Source organism: Schistocerca gregaria, chromosome 5 (genome assembly GCF_023897955.1).
Source record: "Schistocerca gregaria isolate iqSchGreg1 chromosome 5, iqSchGreg1.2, whole genome shotgun sequence".
NCBI lineage: Eukaryota > Metazoa > Arthropoda > Insecta > Orthoptera > Acrididae > Schistocerca > Schistocerca gregaria.
In genome coordinates, this window is record NC_064924.1 from 48,769,887 (window position 1) to 48,788,577 (window position 18,691).

The following is an 18,691-nucleotide window of genomic DNA, read 5'->3' on the forward strand; positions in this document are numbered from 1 at the left end:
CGCAGCGCTAGACAAAATTCGGCTGATGAATCTTTTGATGGACATGCTAGGAACGACTCGTGGCAGTCTGAAGCTTACATCTGACGAATTCGCCCTGTTACGAACGTCGTGTTGCGTTCTCTCTGTTAGGATTTTTGAATCCAGTCAGAAATCTAGCAAGATATTCCGTAAACTAAGCGTCACAGTGGAACTATGTGGAATGACTTCCCGGACTCGTGGTACACAGCATCAAGCAGTGGGCAGTTACCGAAGGCCCTGTGGATGTCACGTACTAACAAACCGGCCTGAGATTCACAATATCTCCGTGGAACAATGTTGATTCCTACGATAATTTTGTTTTCCTAAAAAGTTATAATACGTGAGCGTAAAATCGTGTCTTTATAATTGTACAACAGATTGACTCCAGCTATAATGGCTCGCTAGATAAACGTACCCATCTAACGAGCATCCACAAAAACGAGAGCGACCTGCACCTTTCTCCAACTACTTGTAACCCTTTGTTGCTCCAGCGACCTAGGGTAAACTGCTGCTGGAAGGGGAGCTAGCTGTTTTCCAGAGTCTACAGACACCACCCCTTTGTTCAGGGGCTCAGTTCGCATTAGGGTCCCGCGAACTGCTGTGGCGAACGCCTATCTGTTGTGGCTCCCCCTGCCTTGTTTGATCTGTGTCGCTCGTCTGTCTACCTCCAGGGGCGGCCGCTGCCATCGCTCACCACGCAGCGCTGTGGCTGACAGCTCTTGCCTTTTTCTAACTCTGTTAGCCGCAGTGAAGAGTATTCTGCTGACTGAATTGTTGATCTGTATAATTGCGTAGGCTTCCGCGGCCAGAGGCAGTCGACATAAAAGTTTTCTGGGTATGGTACCGCGTCATAATCTGAAAAACTACTGCTGCTGGACAAAAACCAACGTTTCGGCCACGATTGCAGCGGCCTACTTCTGGGTCTAATTATGACGCGGTACCATACCGAGAAAATTTTTTATGTCGAGTTGGTCTGTAGTTTCCGCTAGCGAAGGCACTGTGAGATCCTATTGTGGAAAGGTGCACCCACTACCGTAATCTCCGTCCTGACAGTGCCAGAAGTATCGCATTCGTCTCCTAGTAAAGGCACAATTCCATTGTGTCTCCGTAATCACAGTGGATAAATTAAGGACGGAATGAGATAGCACAACTCTGCTTCAGTAAGGCTGAGCGCAGACTCAATTAAGTAAGTAATACTTTCATTTAAAAAAATCATACTAACAAGAAAGCTCACAGAACGAATGGGGTAAAAAGAAAACAAAGCAATGAAGTAGGTGAGAGAAGTTCCTGGACACCAGAAAGTAATCACTGGACCCGTAAGCAATGTTCGGCCAACGAAGCAAAACCATACACATAAGTAATCAGAGGACACAAATGAAGACTGGAGAGAGGGTTGAATATGACAGATCATCACAGCAGCGGCATGGAGGCGTTGGTTGTCGGGATGAAATCGTAATCCGTCGTGATTTCGGATGATCTATTTGTCGCAAACTAACGAGCAACAAAATTTCGACTAACCGGCAATCTATTATAGGTCCTTCTGCGACCTGTAGCACTCAGTTTAACATCCCAACATGGCTTGTAAACTGTAGGCCCATGCGGACTGGAGACTGTATCAGACTCGGAAACATGTCTTGACGACGGAAGAAACTGGATCGCACTGAAGCAGAATTCGTCATGTATATGTTATGTAATACCTCGGCTCTCAAGGAAAACGGATGACAGTGCAGTAAGCACTACCTTTCTTAGCGAACCTAAATGTACTCAACTGCACAGTTTTGAGCAGATCGCCTACTTGTGTTAGGCTGCCAGACACAGACTTCTTCTTGACGTCTAGAACCGCTTCTGTGGTGCCACTCTCGTGTATTCATGCACGGAGGACCGTTCAAAAGTAGCAGAAAGTACCCCCTTACAACGGGAAATGCCATATTTCTAATTTCTCAGTTAGTTGTAATTACTACCGGCAAAAAATATCGTCAGGATCTCAGTACTGGGACATCATTACCATATATTTCATATCTCTCGTTCGCCCTCGCAACATACATAAAATCACGAACCAAATTGTGCTCAAAATTAATTACCGAGCGAGGTGGCGCAGTGGTTAGACACTGGACTCGCATTCGGGAGGACGACGGTTCAATCCCGCGTTCGGCCATCCTGATTTAGGTTTTCCGTGATTTCCCTAAATCGTTCCAGGCAAATTCAGGAATGGTTCCTTTCAAAGGGCACGGCCGACTTCCTTCCCCGTCCTTCTCTAATCCGATGAGACCGATGACCTCGCTGTCTGATCTCCTTCCCCAAAACCAACCAACCAACCAAAATTAATTAATTGCTGGCCTTAAAGCTTGTTAATCCCTGATTACCCGAACTGTGACATGGTGATTATATTTTTCCACCCCTGGATGGTATGGCATCACACTACTTGACTTCGTCCGTCGGTGTATAGGATACGGTGAAGCTTAGATTGTACCGTGTTCGTCACTTCTTCATATCAGTTGGGGCACTTCCACGTCGCTGCCTAATGACTAAAATACGTACGTGCATATAGAATGTACCTACAGATAAGTAACTGAAGTCGCAAATTTCCTACCGAATAGAAATCAGTGTATCGTTCTTCATGAGTTGCCGTCGTCAGATGCAGAAGTACCGTCGGCGCACCAAAAAAGTGTGAAATAACTGCTGCTGCTCAACGAAATTTCGGGCTTGCAGCCTGTCGTCGTTTATTTCATCCCACAGGTCAACTGCGCACCTGCCAGCCATCCTCAGGTGAGCCATCGAAGACTCATGAAGACGTCTTCCGTTCCACAATATACAGCACGCTGTGGGTATTCAGCGCATGCGTCAAAATCATGTTGACAGACTTACCACCATGGAGGTAAAGAAAGAACTGAGGAGGCACTACAGACTTACGCTATACGTTGTTTTGAAGCAAAGGCGCCATCTTGTTGTTGTTGTGGTCTTCAGTCCTGAGACTGGTTTGATGCAGCTCTCCATGCTACCCTTTCCTGTGCAAGCTTCTTCATTTCCCAGTACTTACTGCAACCCACATCCTTCTGAATCTGCTTATTCATCTCTTGGTCTCCCTCTACGATTTTTGCCCTCCACCCTGCCCTCCAATGCTAAATTTGTGATGCCTTGATGCCTCATGTCCTACTAACCGGTCCCTTCTTTTTGTCAAGTTGTGCCACATACTTCTCTTCTCCCCAATTCTATTCAATAATTGACCATTAGTTATGTGATCTGCCCATCTCATCTTCAGCAGTCTTCTGTACCACCACATTTCGAAAGCTTCTATTCTCTTCTTGTCCAAACTATTTATCGTCCGTGTTTCACTTCCGTACATGGCTACACTCCATACAAATATTTTCAGAAACGACTTCCTGACACTCAAATCTATACTCGATGTTAACAAATTTCTCTTCTTCAGAAACGCTTTCCTTGCCATTACCAGTCTACATTTTATATCCTCTCTACTTCGACCATTATCAGTTATTTTGCTCCCCAAATAGCAAAACTCCTTTACTACTTTAAGTGTCTCATTTCCAAATCTAATTCCCTCAGCATCACCCGACTTAATTCGACTACATTCCATTATTCTCGTTTTGCTTTTGTTAATGTTCATCTTATATCCTATAGTCCAAAACATTGGCAGACTACTGTTTACGGGTGCTTCTTGTTCATTATTTCTGCCGTCTGAGCGCAATAAGTGTTTTAAATACTAAAAGTTATAGAGCTTACATGAATAACATAGTGCTATGAAGACAATTTCGAATGTTTTTCTGTTCTTGAATGCTCAATTGTTGTAGTAATGCGACATAGACAGAGTGACGTCAGGGGGAAGTGTCACTGCGGTAAACTCTAGGAGTACGAGTGCGGCGAAACTAGTGTTTTGGGCTAGTTAAGATGGCGGAGCACATTGGCTTCAAGTTTGTGACGTAATGCCACCTCCCCTCTTGTTCCACCTCCACGCGTTCCACGATAAGCGGTGTAAGTGGCACAGCGGAACTCAGCTGCTCTCTGCATTAACGCTTACGGCGGCCGTCGCCGCACTGTGTCGACATCGTTTCGGGCAGCTGTGGATTAATAACGGAGTTCCAAGAAGATATTCCTGTGGCTGAAATTATTGTTTTATAAGACTCGATTGAATGCCCGATGGGAAAGCAACGGTCGGCAGTAGTAGTAGGGCTCCCAGAAGCTGGATGTTCCTCCTGCAATACTGCAGAAGGACTTCTTAGGAATGTAGTCACTCTACGTGGGTGCCGGCAGCGGTGTTCACGAGAATGTACGGATGCAAGAAGACCGGGCTCCGGACGGCCAAGTGGCGCTGGAAGGAACACCATTCTCTTCGTCGTGCGGCACTGACGCATCGTGGGACATTTTCAGCAGGGGTCTTAGCAGCAGTTCGTGCCACAGAGACACGACGAGCTGTTACAAATCGGTTACTTCAAGGACAGCTCAGAGTCAGACCCTATGTGACGTGTGTGCATTCCACCGTCCCCGAAACATCGCCACCTGCGACTTCAGCGTCTACGTCCGGGGCGCGATTTAGATGAGAGCAGTAGCACTCTCCTTGTTATCCCACGCACACTGACTGGGTAGCTGTACGTCAGTCTGGTGCTGCGACCTGCTGCGCTGGCGTTCATGAAGAGCATTCCATAGTCTGTTTTCAAACAGGTAACGCTTGCCCACATAGCGCGGTTGTAACATTACATGCTCAACAGTGTGTCGAAATGTTGACTTGGCCTGCTCGATCATCAGATCTTTCTCCAACAGGGCACATATGGGACATCATCAGACGACAAATGCAGCGTAATCAACAAACGGTATTAACCGTTCCTGTACTGACCGGCCAAATGCAACAGACATGGAACTCCATTCCACAAACTGATATACCGCACCTGTACAACGCAACAAATAAACGTTTGCATGATTGCATTTATCATTAATGTGGTTTCACCGCTTAATAATGTACCAGTATTTCAAATTTGCAACGGCTCGTACTTACATTAACCTGTGATTTTGCAATGTTAATCACTTAAATGTTACCTAGCAAAATGAATTCCCTAAATTTCATTACCCTATGTAGTTAGTCAGTTAAATTTCGGGCATGCAGCTGCGCAATTAAAATTTCTTCCATTGATATTTCGGCTGCCTATCGTCCGGCCATCCTCAGAGTGAGTCACAAGACTGATTACAAGATGCCAAGCGCAGCCTCATATCCTCCACCGCGGCGGACTGTGCATGCGGGTCACAGATGCTGGTCGGCGGCAAAGAAATACGCTTACACATGCGCCGCCTGTGGCGAAGGCGTACAGACATTCGATTCGCTTTTCGATGTATGATCATCGGCGGTGAACCATGACGACTTCTCTGCCGTTTAATTACCCCAAGAGCCGGATTCCATGCTTTGTCCAAATTAAAACCATTATCTCTACTCATTAGATTGTTAGCTAATCTACTTTCTATAGCTTCCTTGAAGACATATTCCCAAAATCAAGAGGTGGATGTTAAAATCTTCACGTAACTGTAATTCATGGAATGCCCTGTATCAATTCAATACTCCGCCACAGCTGACTTGTCCGGCTGTAATAAGTGTGTGTATCTTCGATGCTCCACACATCTCATGAATGGTGAGTGTTGTTTCACCTATGAATGTCTTCTCACAATTTCCGCAAGGTATTTTGTACACACTAGCTTTACGAAGCTGTAAATCGTCCTTCACAGAGCTGAGTAAAGCTGCAATCTTCGAGGGGGGCCGGAAGATTACCTTAACACAGTGTTTCTCGAGAATTAGGCGTTTCTTTGAAGAGAAACCACCCACATAGGATAAAAACGGAGGAGATATGAATTAATTACTATCTTGTTCCCCATCACATACCTGCATTCTAGGTTTTGCATTTAATGCTTTACGAATTTGTTGCGTAAAATATCCATTCGATTGAAAAATGCTCTTGAGGTATGTGACCTCTTCTTGCAAATTACCTTTATCGGATATACAGTGCGCCCTATGCACTAAGATCTTAAGGACACCTATGGTATGTAAAGGGTGATGGCAGATACTAGCATTCAGATATAGATTTGTGTGTGTTGGTTTCCGATATACGGCATGTCCTAACGTGCCATCAACGTTACGGCGAACGATAACATCCAATCAGCGGAGACAGCCGTCTTTTTCTATTTCCATAGTAAATTTGATACTAGCGTGGAGAGAATTCAAACACTCAAGAAATCGATGTAATTTATCCACCCCGTGCGGCCATACCAGCAATGTGTCGTCCACGTACCTCCAGAAGACCGTTGGTTTAAAACTTGTTGAGTCCAGTGCCTTGTCCTCGAAGTCTTTAATGAATAAATTAGTTGCCAGAGGGAAGAGGGGGCTTCCCATAACAACGGCATAAATCTGCCCATAAAATTGACCATTGAACTGAAAATAAGATGAAAATGCGTATTTCTTTGCCGCCGACCAGCATCTGTGACCTGCATGCTCAGTACCACCGCGGTGGAGAATATAAGGCCGCGCTTGGCGTCTTGTCGTCAGTCTTGTGACTCACTCTGAGGGTGGCCGGACGATACGCGGCCGAAATATCAGTGGAGGAAATTTTATTTGCGAAGCTTCATGCCTGCATGCCAGGAATTTAATGTATTGTTCATTACGCTGCGAGAAGTTTAAAATGCCCACTCTAATTACTTGTTGTATTGTGCTGCAATTTTTTTCAGTCAGTGTATTCTGATGGAGTTCTGTTAACAAATGCCACATTTTGTTGCATGAGACTTACGACGTACCACCGGCACCGCCGTTTCCCGCTACTGCCACCTATTGGATAACTGCTGAAGCAGACTTGTAGACCTAACAGATAGAGCCTTGATCGAAATGTGTATATCTCACATACATATGTACTAATCAGCCACTGTCTGACATTGAAGTCAGTGGCGGCTAGAGAGCACACATTCACAGTTATCTCATGAGTGCCTCGTTTGCGGTCCATATTCATATTTTTACGTCTCTTGTCAATTGTTGCTATTAACAGTGAATCGGCATGTATAGATGCATATGCCAAATGTATAGAAGTTTTCTGTATGGTAGAACACTTTGAATCTTCAATTTCATTGTCTCCCTGTTAGATAGAATTTAATAATGTTGGTGGTTGAGCGATTAATGGAAGAGAATATGTAATTAAGAAAACAGTTCCGCACTTTGCTTTTCTTTAATGCGAGAATACAGTAGAAACTGCAGACGGACGTAAGAGTACGCTGTCGCAGCAACAACAAACGGATGAGATCGGGCGTCAGCCGTCTGCACGCCTCTAGCGGGCCTGGAGTGAATGCAGATTCCAGCTGTGTACGATGGACAACCGCGCAGATTATTTATCTGGACGGGAGAGCCGTGTTTGGAGAAGCGGCGTCCAGCCAGCCGTGCGCAATCTTAGCTGTCCGGAGGCGACTCTGCCAACAGAGAGGGTGGGCCGGACAGCCGGCTATCGGTGACTCCCGCCGCGAGGGACGCCCTCCGGAATAGAGCGCTTGTGAAAAATTGGCGTTAAACTGGTGTTATATAAGGTAATAAAGGGAAAAATCTCTCGCTATTATGTCAGAGCGCGGCCGTTCCATAACTAACCGCGGATCCGGTAGTAAATTCGGCGCGAAAACTGGCTAAGCGCAGATGCCGGGCCGGCGCTTATCAGATTGTCCGGCGCACGTATGAAAACGTTTGTGCGGCCGCGTTTAGCGCCGTCCGAGGGTCCGCGAGCAAATATTATAAATCGGAGAGGGGGAGGGGAAGGGGGGGAGGAGCAGGAAGAGCAGGCAGCGCGGTGGCGGCGGCGCTGGCGCGCGCAGATATGTCTTGCGTGATGCGCGCCGTGGAATCGATAAGTGGCGGCACTTTGCTGGCGGCGGCTGTTTGCTCAGGCCGGGCGCGCGCTGTGGCCCGCAGATAGCGGCGCCTCGCCTTCCGTGGTCCACTCTGCGCCGCTACACTGTGTGCTGACCGCCGTCTGACGGAAGGACGGCAGTCACCACTGGCCATAGCCGTGGCGCCCCCTCTCCACTCCCCCACTGCCAACCCGCTTCTGTACCACGCGTTCCCCCCTCTTGCCCTTCATTTTAGCGCACACAAGATATCGCGCTCGCTGGAGCCCCTGGTTAAAAGAGCATCACAGGCTACACCAAAACCTACGACCTCCTAAGTCCTAGGCAATAAAAAGTTGAAAGGTGCCTGTCACGATGAGAACTTTTAGTAGCGCTACTTCTTTCGTATTTGCTTACGCTCCAGACATTCAGCAAAGATGCTTCTGTATCGGGTACAGTTGTAAAACTACTGCAGACTATCTAAAGTAAGGCTACGGTAGTTTTCCTAGTAGCTTTGGTCAGTTAAAATTGCAGCCGCGTTACTTGTATGTTAGTTGTGAGGCATAAAAATCGGGCGTTACCTATTTTTGATCGCTTTGTTTTGGTATCTGATCAATATCTTACTACATTCTCCTAGGGCCTAGATATCGGAAGGCATGAACCAACTAGCAACTCGATGTGGACGTACACTGAGGCGACAAAATTCATGGGAGAGCAATATGCACATGTACAGATGGCGATAATACTATGGTCACTCCAAAACAAACGCACACAATTTTTATAAAAATACAGTTTTAACTCTGCATGTGTGGAAGTTTTACAGTGTCTAGATACATCCTTCCCACTTGTTTTCAAATTTAGTTCAACCTGTTCCCGTGAGTACCGTCGTCACAGCATGTCTTCAAGATGGCTGCTACACTTAACGTTCGTCAGAAGCAACGAGCTGTCATAGAATTCCTATGCTGTGAAAACGAGACAGTGGGAAACATCCACAAGAGGTTAAAAAAGGTGTACGCAGATGCTGCTGTCGATCGCAGTACAGTTAGTTGCTGGGCAAGCAGGTTACGTGATGAAAGGGGGTACGGCAATATTGAGGATTGTCCTCGGAGCGGCAGGCCTCGTACTGCACACACTCCAGACAGTGTGCAGAGAGTTAATGAATTGGTGACTGCTGACAGACCCATCACAGTGAACGAATTGTCACGCTACGTTGAGATAGTGGAAGGAAGTGTTTGCAGAATACTGAAAGCTTCCAGAAGGAGATTTTCACTCTGCAGTGGAGTGTGCGCTGATATGAAGCTTCCTGTCAAATTAAAACTGTGTGCCGGACTGAGACTCGAACTAGGGACCTTTGCCTTTCTCGGACAAGTGTTCTAGCACTTGCCCGCGAAAGGCAAAGGTCCCGAGTTCGAGTCTCGGTCCGGCACACATTTTTAATCCGACAAGAAGTTTCAATACTGAAAGTGTGGACGTTAAAAAAGGTTTCTGCCAGGTGGTTTCCCAGGATGTTGACAGTGGCTCTCAAAGAAACAAGAAAAACGGTATGCAACGAACTTTTGGAACAGTAAGAGAGTGGTGGAGATGAATTTCTTGGAAGAATTGTGACAGGTGATGAAACATGGCTCCATCTTTTTTCACCAGAGGTGAAGAGCTAATCAATGGAGTGGCATGATGCAAATTCACCCAAGGAAAAATGTTCAAAACTAAACCTTCTGCTGGAAAAGTTATGGCTACGGTGTTTTTCGATTCGAAAGGAGTCTAGCTTGTGGACGTCATGCCAAGTGGAACCACCATAAATTCTGATCCATATGTGACGACACTGAAGAAACTTCAAGCTCAACTCAGTCGCGTTCTACCACATCGGCAAAAGCAGAATGTTTTGCTGTTGCACGACAATGCACGGCCATATATAGTCAAAAACCGTGGAAGCGATCATAAAACTCAGATGGACAACACTGAAACACCCGCCTTACAGTCCTGACCTGGCTCCATGTGACTATCATCTCCTTGATAAACTGAAAGACACTCTTCGGGGAACAAGGTTTGAAGGTGATGACTCCCTTGTGCAAGTTGCCAAACAGTTGCTGCAACAGGTGGTCCAGAATTTTACCGTGCAGGTATACAGGTACTGGCTCCAAGATGGCGTAAGGCAATTGAGAAGGATGGAGAAATGAAAATATTGTTCCTAAAGGATGTATCTACACTTTGTGAAACTTTCAAACATGAGAATAAAAGATGGATTTAAAAAAGTATGAATTTCTATTGAAGTGACCCGCGTATTACGTAGACAAGGTGTAAAAGAGCAGTGTGTTGGTGGAGCAGTCATTTTTACTCAGCCGGTTCACGTGAAAAGCTTCCCGACTTGATTATAGCCGGATGACGGGAATTGACGGCCTTGAACCCAGAATGGCAGTTGAAGCTTGTACGCTTGGGGGATTCAGTATTCCAAGATCCATAGTGTGAAGAGTGTGCCGAGAATACTAAATTTCGGCATTACCTCTCGCCAACGGCAAAGTAGTGGATGACGGCCTTCGATTAACGACCGAGAGCAGCTGCGGACGTGCAGTGTTGTCTTTGCCAACAGAAAACTAACACTGCGTGAAGTAACAGCAGAAATTAATGTGAGCCATACGGCTAACACATCCGTTAGGACAACGCGGCGAAATGTAGCGTTAATGGTCTATGGTAGCAGACGACCGTCGTAATTGCCCTTGCCAACAGCACGACATCGCCTGCAGCGCCTCCCCTGGGCTCGAGACCATAGCTGTTGGACGGTACACGATTGTAAAACCGTGGCCTGCTCAGATAAGCCTCGATTTTAGTACGTAAGTGCTTACGGTAGGGCTAGAGTGTGGCGCAGAACCGCACGAAGCCGTGGACCCCAGTTGTCAACAAGGCGCTGTGCTAGATGGTGGTGCCTCCATAATGGTGTGGGCGGTGTTTACATGGAATGGACTGGGTCCTCTGACCCAAATGGATCAATAATTGGCTGTAAATGGTTATGTTCGTCTGCCTAGAGGTCACTTCATGAACTCCCTCCTATATAGAGGGAAAAGATCCCATAATAAAATAACAAAATAAAACATCACACGGTAAGATTTACGTTTTCATTTTCTCCACGTGCTATCACGCAACGGTTTGAAAGCGGTTCGACGAAATTTGTAAGATTTTACAAAGAAGTTAAAGAAAAACAATTCTGGCACAACTAATTTTATTGTTTACGAAAATATTCTATTTCAAAATGTTTGCACTTTCCCATTGGTTCGACCCAGGTTGGAAACATTTTTCGCACTCTAATGTCGATACTTCGAAAACATTGTTTTGGAGGGGTTCATCAGTTTACTAATGTGAACATTCCTAGCGATGCATTTTTCATTTGATATAAGGGAGCAATAAGTGGAGATTAGCTTATAAATCTAGTTCAAGGTATTTCTCCGTCAAATAATCGTTTGTCGTGTTGAATGACAGCTGGAATTGCCGTGGTGAAAACGATGCGACGTTGTCACTTATTTTTCCTGATAACAAACACCAAAATCTTGATTATTGAGGGTATAAATTACCGTAGGCTGGGTGTATGATTAAAACTGTAGGTGTCTTAGAGGTACCTAGCTGACACACCTGACAGCAACAATGACTCTGAGCTTCGAGTCGAAATGATCTTAGGTGACACACGCAGGTACGTTACCCCCTTCTGCCTCAGCCTTACACGAGAGTTCATAAATACACTGCTTGACAATTGCTGTGGAACAGAGACATTGTTGGACATCAATAATTTAATCATAGGCAGTGACAGATGGCATGAAACACAGCACATAATTAATAGAGGGGGAGTGATATATTTGTGACGAACAGTGGTACAGATTTCCCCACATTGGAGAAAAGAATAACAGATATAAATAACGTTCATGTTTGACGCAAATGAGACTCAGAAAAAAAACGAACAGTGATACAGATTTCCTCAGACTGGAGAAAAGAATAAGAGACATAAATAACGTTCATGTTTGACGCAAATCAGACTTCCAACATAAAGGTCGACATAGGATTGTCAGTAAGGGATATACCTTCCTCGGGCACTATTGAGCATTTCACACCTGTTATTGATGCTGGCTACGAGACTGTTAAGGAATCCTCCGTGAGGGATATTGCCACACTCCTTTCTCGAGGCAGTTTTCAGGTCTTGCACAGTTTGGGGAGCGGGTGTTCGATGAGAAAGACGTCTGACAAGAGCACACCAAGCATGCACTAAAGGGTGTAGATCCGGGGAGTACGCAGGCCATTCCATACGTTCAACATCTTGACTCTGAAGCATGTCCGACATCTCCGCAGTCCTGTCTGGGCGGGTACTGTCGTCCATAAACAGAAAGTCGGGAACCACCGCGCCCCTAAACAGATGTCCCGGAATAATCACTCTGCAGTACTGCTGTGCTGAAACGGTATCTCGCGCAAAAATGTGCACCGCCACTTCTGTGGCGAATACCGTATTACCCTCCCCCTCCACACTAACTGGTTGCCAGAACCACTTACCACAGCGAAGCGGGATCCGTCACAGAATACCACTCTGGGTCACTGTTGCTGACGCCAACCACCTACTGTTGGGTACGACTTCGAACACAATTGTAGGGAGCGATGGGCTACAGAGTGGTGCAGGAAGCTGGACAGGGCCAGAAATGAGAAGCGAACAAGTTACTACAGCAAACAGAAGATTTACTTAACTTTTATTTCTCCAAGTACATGAAGACTCGTTATAAACAATGAAGCAAGAAATAGTGTCCAGGTATCTGTCAACAAGGATGGGGCTCGCTGTACTAAGCACGAACAGCGGTGCCGTAGGTGAAAGTCCAAGTGGCCTTGCGGCTGCCGCCAGCAGTTCTATATTGCGGCGGTGAAGGCGCTCGTACTCCAGAGCTGCTGGAGCAGTGGCTCAGTGGGCGCGCATTACAGTGTCCGACAGACCCCGTCCGACCGGTATATGCGTCTAATGGAAACTTCGTGACGCCAATGAGGTGATACCGATACTTGGTACCACACCAGCGAACTCTTCCTCGATAATAGCATGATTGAAGTGCGATGTATTTAACAGGCTTCCAAGTATACAGACCAGCCTGATTTAACTGCTGTGAAATGGTTTTGGCAGAGACACATTTACCCATAGTGGTTGCAAAGACTGCAGCTATTCGCTTAGAAGTGATATCTCTGTTCACTTTCTCCACTAGGGCTATGTATCTATTATTATGCAGTGTGTCGATGTAACATCCCAAGAAACCCGAAAACCCAAATAAGAATGTCATGATAATTTAAAGTAGGGAACAGTGTTATCCTGACAGGTGCGACAACTTTGACAATAGTATAACACCTTAAAGTTCTGATGAACATTAATTTCAATAATTATTGAGTATGTCATGATATAAAGGTAGGAAGGAAGAAAGCTTATTTTTAATTAACTACCAAACATCTCAGTAATAACTGCAAGTCAGTACGACGAAAGTTAAGTCCAAAGTAATATGTCGGTCAGATATAACATTTACTGTGAAACAGAGTTGTAAACGCGGCGAAAAGAAAGTTCAGTACGTCTACAATGCTCGATCATGGGAATGTCAGTCGCTTGCTAGCTTGCTTGATATCAAGTCGTGAGAGAGCACCGTTTGTTATAGTACTACAAACGGAGCGCCACGAGATTGTTTCTATTCAAAAAAGTACTATTACGTGATAGAGATGCACGGACTTTGTTCTCAGTTATTCCGACTTGAGAACTTGAACTGAAGTGATATTCTGATAGTGTACGACGACTTAATGAACTTCATGTATTGGAGATATTATTGTTGGACTCAACCTTCATCAAAGTGAACAGTTACAGAAAAGAATGTACATAGTTTCGAAGACTGCAATACCTGATTAGCCTTGAGTAGGAAACATTAATACGACCGCACGAAGATAATACAAATACGCCGATTGTAAAAGTTGTCCTAACTGTCCCGATCACCGAATTGAAAAGAATCGTAATTGATCTGATCCATCGGTGTGCATGTCGTGTGATGATTATAAACTAACTGCTAAGAAGGAACAATAAAAATTGCTCGTCAGTAATGGAAATCTCACGTGTTGGTTCCATAATTCATTGAACTGTGTGATAATTGATGATCAAGATTAATTAACTGTGAACGTTTTAATTAAAAGAGTGGCTTGATGAACATTGAGCATTGAAAGGAGTGTTTTGCCGAAATAATATTACGACGCACGAAAGCAAGATAGCATTACAGATTATCTCTGGATTTGCGTCGTGCCGTAGTGAACAATTCTGCCTAGCAACGTAACAACTACTAATACTGATCCGCAAATGAATTTCTCCTCGCTTCAGTGGTGTGAAACGACGTCGGTGATGAAAGATTCACTCAATACTGCAATAACTAACTAACCGGGCATAGCAAATCATCATAAATCCCTAACAGGCAATTAAAATCAGCAGTTCGCATCGCTAAGAAGACTGCGGACTCGCAAACGTACTTTCGTACATTACGCGAAGAACAATTTTTTTAGAGATTTTCAGGAGCTATTCCACGTTATCCGACGTGGACAATCACTGACCGTCGCGTCTCCGTTCCACCGATCGAGCTGTAACAGTAGCGGCTCAACATCAACAGCGACAGCAAAAGCGGAGAGGGGACGTCACATCGGCCATCTACGACCACCGCCACGCTTTCGCATAGCATTTGCACCTTCAGAGACTTTTTCAGTGGTGAAAAGAGGCTCTCAGACACACCCACTGTGGCCATTGTGACGGAACTTTGACCAGCCTGTTTGAAGATAACGTCACAACACACGTCAGAAATTGTAATAAATTACTGACTGTGTGAATCAGAGCCGCGCGGGATCAGCCGAGCGGTCTTAGGCGCTGCAGTCATGGACTGTGGGGCTGGTCCCGGCGGAGGTTCGAATCGTCCTTCGGGCATGGGTGTGTGTGTTTGTCCTTAGGATAATTTAGGTTAAGTAGTGTGTAAGCTTAGGGACTGATGACCTTAGCAGTTAAGTCCCATAAGATTTCACACACATTTGAACATTTGAATCAGAGGCGCTCATTTTGAGTACCCAACGGTACCTCATACCACCACGTCAGGTGCAGAGCCCCTATAACGATGTCACATCCAGTCTGGCAGTGTCTCTTCTACTCGAAGCCTCCACACAAGGATATGTCCATCATCATGCTGCAGGCAGAGTCACGAAATGGCTGTAAAGACGACCTTGCGCCAGGGTTGCTGATGGACGCAGCATTGTTGTCCCCCGTCTGATGCAGTGTGGAGGGATACTTGCCTAGCTAGAAATGAGCCGGTTTCTTGACTGAAGGCACACAACACCGCTGTACGGTCCTGCACAGCCGAGAGGAGAACATGCCAGTTCTGTCAGTTGTACTCATGCTGGCCATTGAGCTCTTGCATAGAGTTGAGTATAATCGTCCTGCACCAATAGATTTCATATTTGAATTACAGTCGTGGGATCCCGACCACTATGAGCATCAGTACAGGGGAAAAACAAACCATACTCTGGAGAGGTGACAGTCCTGCCACTATCGAATTCCGACATATACTGGAAGACGTTTCTCTTTCTCACACATGACATAACAATACCTTCTACGAAGTACACACTGACACTGTATAATGTTTATTTGTATAAAGAACGTGTATGGCTTTACTCCTGCTTACTTCGTGCGTTTCCTCTGAAATGATAATCGTTTTCACACTGAGGCATTTGGTACACTTAAGACCAATTTGACGTTTGTAGCAGGCCTTTGTTAGGGTTGTGGGAAGTGGAGAGTGGATTGATATGTGTATTCTGATTACTTGTATTAATTTGTAGATTAAATATTACACAATTCACAATTAATGGAAAATAGACCTTTAAATACTTAATGCTTCATAATTAATAACGACAACCTGTGGCGATTTCTTAATAACATTTAATAATAGCAACCTTTAGTACCGCAAATCTGATGAATCTCACGTGAGGCTCGGGGGGATTGAGAATAATAGCATATGTACATAGTGACTATGTAAGTCTGCAGGCTTTCGTGGCCGTTGTCATTGAAGTTAAAATCTTCTGGGTTATTAGGACGCGTCATGTTTCTTCTAAAATGTTCGGCGTTTCGACCTCTCTGCTGGTATCTTCCTCGGGATCTTTTTGTGTCCACTACTGCTAGAACACTGTCAGAGACGAGTGTCGCGTCCACTTATAAAGAGGGAATTTTCTGACGTACGTTCTCGAGAAGTGATATTATCGGTTAAAATACATGTGGCTACCATTGGTGGGCCATAGTCGTAGGCTAATACAGAAGAAGGGGCGTTTGTACCTCATCTCCTGTGGATACCATTGGCGGTCATCGTCATTGGATAGAAAGGCACTGTTCCACACTTATGCTGGAGAAGGGTTATCGGTTGAAATGCCTGCTACTGCTATTGGTTGGTCGCCATCAGTGGCTAGATTAGAAACGGACAGAGCAAGAGAGGGGGATGTTTACCCAAAATATTATTGTCCGCCGAGGTGACTTGCTGCGCGTTGTTTATGTCGCTCACACACCGCGGCCGCGTATTTAGTTCCTTGATGGCGGGGAGCCACGATGCCGGAAGCCTATAGCCGTCCTCTCTATTGAAATTAGATGAATTCTTAGAAATTTCAACCACTTCTCGGACCTTTCTTCTATAAATGCCGCAAAGTGTATATAGGCGAAACGGGAAGAACTGTTAAAAAACGCATTAAGGAACACGAACGGCACATGCGGCTAAATCAAAATGCAATATCGGCAGTAGCGGAAAATCATGAGAACTGTAGCTCTGACATTGACTTTAATAACGTACGTGTGCTGGCTAAAGAAACAAACATTTATAGAGAAAGGTCCGATCAAGTACTAAAACCAGTTTTCAGTGTTTCTGAAAGTGAACTTGCGTTGTCGAGGCACCTTAATTAACACTGTTGAATATAAGCGTTACCGGATCGAAAGCTGGCTGGCTTCTTCTTGTTTTCTGCTTATAAATCAACGCGTGGTCTGACTTTCGGGGTTCGTGAAGCTGTATTAGGAGCTATACTTGTACAACCTTTTGAGTGAGTTTCGAAGTTAATTCTTACATACGTACGCTTTAATCTCTCCCTTATCCACAACCCAATCCACACGAATGCAGAACTCAAACATTTGTAAGCAAATTAACATCGAGGTTAACGTAGCCTGCAGTAAAGAAAATGCGTAAACTTCAGTTCTTTCTACATGAGGTGAATGTTGTTGTTTTAAAAGTCATGTTCGCGTCACGTGTCGTGAACCGAAATATCACGAACGTCGATAGCTCTTACCGTTTAGATACAGCGTGCGACGTCAAAATTACGTCACGTTTGCACGTAGTCTCCTGAAATGCAGCTCTTTTCTTAACTCGAGCCCCGTCGCTTAGCAATAGCCGCTCTGACCACTCACCTACTGATGCGGACAACTGTGCGTTAGCTGGCAGGGAGAACACTGCAGTCGGCCTCAGACACTCCCACTCGGACACGTTACGTCGCTTGGTGTGATCCCGTGGTCTCCGGAGCGGGATAGAGCTGTCTGCACAGCAATAGACAAGTGTCTATTTCAGCCCAGCCCTGGTGTCTGCAACATAACGCACCAGCTGCACTCTACTTGAGGGCCTACCCCGCGAGGTTGAACTTACAATTTGGTGCGCCACTCTGGCTGGCGACACGAGTCTTGGGCTTTATTCACACAATTTCGTTGTTTCGCAGTATTTATTCCCTACATAACTACGGCCAGCCAGATTCTCGACCACACTGTAATGAAATGGGACACCAACAGCCGTCCCCACATCGTATTTATTACATGACTACCAGTTTCGGTGCTTCAGTACATCGTCTTCAGGACTTAACTGAAGTTGAGGGGGTTAGCTCCGGTCGTATACCCAATTCCATCAGTGGCCAATATCTATAACCTGGTTTTTGTAGACTATGTGTAACAACGATGTTGTGTAGTCATATACGCTGAAGGGTCAAGGAAACTGTTATATGCATGCTTATACAGACACAGAGATACGTAAACAGGTACAATACGGTGCTGCGGCCGGCAACGCCAGTATAAGACTCGAAGCGCCTCGTGCATTTGTTACATGGGTTACTGCTGCTACAATGGCAGGTTATCAGGATTTAAGTGAGTTTCGACGTGGTGTTACAGTCGGCGCACGGACGATGAGACGCAGCATCTCCGACGTAGCGATGAACCGAGGATTTTCCTGTACGAATATTTCACGAGCTTACCGTGAATATCAGGAATATCGTAAAACATCAATTCTCCGACGTCGCTTCGCCCGGAAAAAGATCCTGCAAGAACGGGACCAACGACTGAAGAGAATCGTGCAACGTGACAGAAGTGCAACCTTTCTGCAGATTGCTGCAGATTTCAGTGATGAGCCGACAATAAGTCAGCGTGCGAGCCATTCAACGAAACATCATCGATATCGGTTTTCGGAGCCGAAGGCCCACTCGTGTACCCTTGATGACTGCACGACACAAAGCTTTACTCCTCGGCTGGGCCCGTTAACACCGACATTGGACAATGGATGACTGGAAACATGTCTGGTCGGAGGAGTCTCGTTTGAAATTGTGCTGAGCGGATGGACGCGTACGGGTATAAAGACAACCTTACGAATCCACGGACTGTGCATATCAACAGGGGACTGTTTAAGCTGGTGGAGGCTCTTTAATGGTGTTGGGCGTGTGCAGTTGGAGTGACGTGGATCCCCTGGTAAGCCTAGATATGACTGTGACAGGTGACACGTACGTAAGCACTCTGTCTGATCACCTGCAT